We start from the raw sequence: 3,502 nt of genomic DNA on the forward strand, positions 1-3,502 counted from the left end.
TCCGTACCTTAACCGAATTTGACAATTAACGCACGATCAAACGGAAATTCACGATCAAGTTTGATTTGCCCGCGTGCCTAACGAATGCATAAACGGTTACTACTTATAAAGCATAGAAACCATAATATAACTATTCTAATAAAATTACTTAGGTCTTAATCTACTTAAACAACGTAGACCTCAAGAAGGACAGCTGGATATGAATTGAAAACTCAAACGTAAAAAATTAACCTTATTCTCTTTCGATCCAACCGTTTCCGACCCTCTTATTTCTAAGCATTTTTATCTTACTTAGAGACCARTCYAGATTATATTGTCTAAATGAAAGTTGTAGATTGGTATCATACGAATCTAATGCTTATGAAATAATCTCATTTGGATCATCTATCTATTTTATATGAATTTTACAAAACTGCAAATTAATACCGAATACAGTGTAAACAGTCCCAAAAACACACTGTTTCGAGCCACCTAGAGTCATAACTGGATTTTCGACTCTTCATAAAAGTTGTAGTATGCAATAAGATCTTTCTGACTGCAAAATACGAGCTTATTTTGACTTACGGTTTGTGAGTTATACACTACCAAAGTACAGAGGTTGTATTGTCGGTAAAATTCGATTCCGTAATTCCCGACTAACTTTTATGATTCAACTTTCATGATTCGCTACATTTACATACTATAAACATACTAAACAGTAAAACAAATCCAATGGTCGATAACCTAAGCTTAATCATGCATTTTTACTCCTTTCGACACTTAACCGAACAATTGGTGTACGGTTAAACAATGACCCACAATCTAATCATATTGAAACTATAATATACCCTTTTCATATCTACATCAATTTAACCAGTACTAGCATCCTAAACATCAAATATATCATATTTTTTACAATATCAATCCGTAAACTTATATATAAACACAGTTTATAAACCGGTCTTAATAACCCTAACATAAACACCTTAATGAAACTGAATGAAACTTATACCTTTAAGAAGGGTTTGAAGAGTGGATTCCGAATATATAATTGTTACCTCGATCCCCTTAGTAACTTGATGTGAAATTTAGAGAGAAGACGAGAGAATTTTAGAGAGAGAAAAAGAAACGAGAGATTTGAGAATTGAGAAGTTGAGACGGTGTAGACACCATCTCATGCATATATATATATATATATATATATTAATTTTTTTTTAATAAATGTTACCACCTCATATATATATATATATATATATATATATATATATAAAGTTTACCTATTTTACGGTTTTTACCCTTAAAGTTAAATTCTCAACTTTACGTCAATATAGGTATAAACATATTTTTGACGCAAAACTCGTCTAGGGTACAAATTTGTTATGCATAATTCTACTAAAAATTCACTTAACTCAATTTGTACAAGTTAACGAAACCTGGATATTATATTGTGTATATATATATATATACATTTATATATATACATCGATCCAATCGTAAAATCGAATAAAGCCTAGTAAAACTGAATCGACGAGTATATATATACATTGATCCAATCGTGGTTAGTAACCACCACACATCTATACACATCATGTATTCATATGTATATAACACGGACTGACGAGTATATATACCTATAACAAGTACAACATCGTGTAAAAAATATATATATATATATAATACAAATCGCGGTTAGCATCCACAATAAATAAATATATATATATATATATATATATATATATAAACAACACATATACATGTATACATACTACAATAACACATAATAATATCTACATATAACGCATAAAAATAAAAAAAAATCAAAAAAATAGAAAAATCCCTCACTGATCCCTCGTTGATCAGCGAGGGATCAGCGAGAGAATTGTCAAAAATTAATTTCCCTCGCTGATCCCTCGCTGATCTGTGAGGGATCAGTGAGGGAATTGTCAAAAATTAATTTCCCTCGCTGATCTCTCGCTGATCTGCGAGGGAATTGGCAATAAGTTGATCCCTTATAGATCAGCGAGGGATCAGCGAGGGAATATGATTTTTGCAAATTCCTTCGCTGATCCTTCGCTGATCTGCGAGGGATCAGCGAGGGAATTTGCAAAAATCATATATATATATTGTTATATTATATATATATATATTGTTATATATTATTTATATATATATATATATATACCGACTTCACACACAAATTGAAATGGGTGAACATATTTGCGACGGAATCAGTCCGTCGCTGATTGTATTTAATAACTAGGTTAACCTTCCTTTTCCATTTTGCCCAGTACACCACATCCAGATCGAGAGAGACAGAGAGAGACGCGATATCGATATCGAGAGAGAGAAACGCGATATCCAGATCGAGAGAGACAGCAGCGCCGTCGTCGACAGCCGTCGTCGACAACCGTCGTCTTCACCGTCGCCATCCTCACCGCTGTCCTCACCGTCGTCCTCACCTATGGAAGACTCCCACTAGAAGAGGAAGAGCCGGAAGGAGCTGGGCTTCAGATGCAACAGCCGGCTTCTCAAACCGATGGCGGTGGTGGAGGGATAAATAGCAACCACCCATTTCCAGACCCATCTTCCGGTCTACCATTCTTCAACCTACCACTGAGTATGCCTCCAAATGTTCAGTTGCCGGTGGATGGATGGGGATCAGCCGGCGGAGGAGGAGGTAACTCAGGTCGACGCTCCAATAACAACAATCCATTCTAATATGGATTGGGTAACAGGTACCCCCTTTGTTTGATCGGATTAGATAGCTTCTTTTGGATCATAAGATTGTTCAGCAAAAATCACTGCATAAAACTACTACTTTCTTCTCTTGTTATATTTGGTGTTTTGATGTTTTTTTTATCTTTCTTGGGGTTTCTATTTGTAACTTAATTAATCTGTCCTATGAAAATAGTCTTGTTAATTTGTGTTCCATCTTCATGAATCTTTCTCTCTTCAAGGCATCATATTAAAGATTTGGGATTTTCAGGAATGTGTCATTGTTGATTATAAGACACTAAGAGTTGATGTCTCCTCAGAATCAAGCATTGATTATGAAACTTAAGGTTTTGGGGTTCTGGGATGTTTTGTTTCTGTTGCATTGTTTTTCAGTACCAGTAAATATGGCAACAGATTTTAAAGAACACTAAATAATTTGGCAATTTCAGAAGTTTTGTGATAATTAGTTTGCTATTTTCTTTTTAACAAATTGCTTCCTCCTCACAAAAAGAACGAGTTCTTCATTTATAATTACACATAGCAAATGATACGTTTGCTTTTAGAAACATCAAGCTACAATACTGTGTTAATGACTCGTTACAAGTTTTCTTTACAGTCACGCATGCAAACGCCTTGGATCAGTATAATGTGTGTTTTCTACTTGGTAAAGAAAGAACATTGTCCTCCTGTGTTCATCGAACTAAACTTGCTTGATGTCTTTAATTACAATGGGTTGTCTTTATTTAGGATAGAATTCATCGTCAAACCTGTCAATTATCACTTATACATCATGAATGAGGTTGCTCGA

The sequence above is a fragment of the Cynara cardunculus genome, assembly GCF_001531365.2.
Source record: "Cynara cardunculus var. scolymus isolate 2C chromosome LG 13, CcrdV1, whole genome shotgun sequence".
In the NCBI taxonomy this organism is placed as follows: Eukaryota; Viridiplantae; Streptophyta; class Magnoliopsida; order Asterales; family Asteraceae; genus Cynara; species Cynara cardunculus.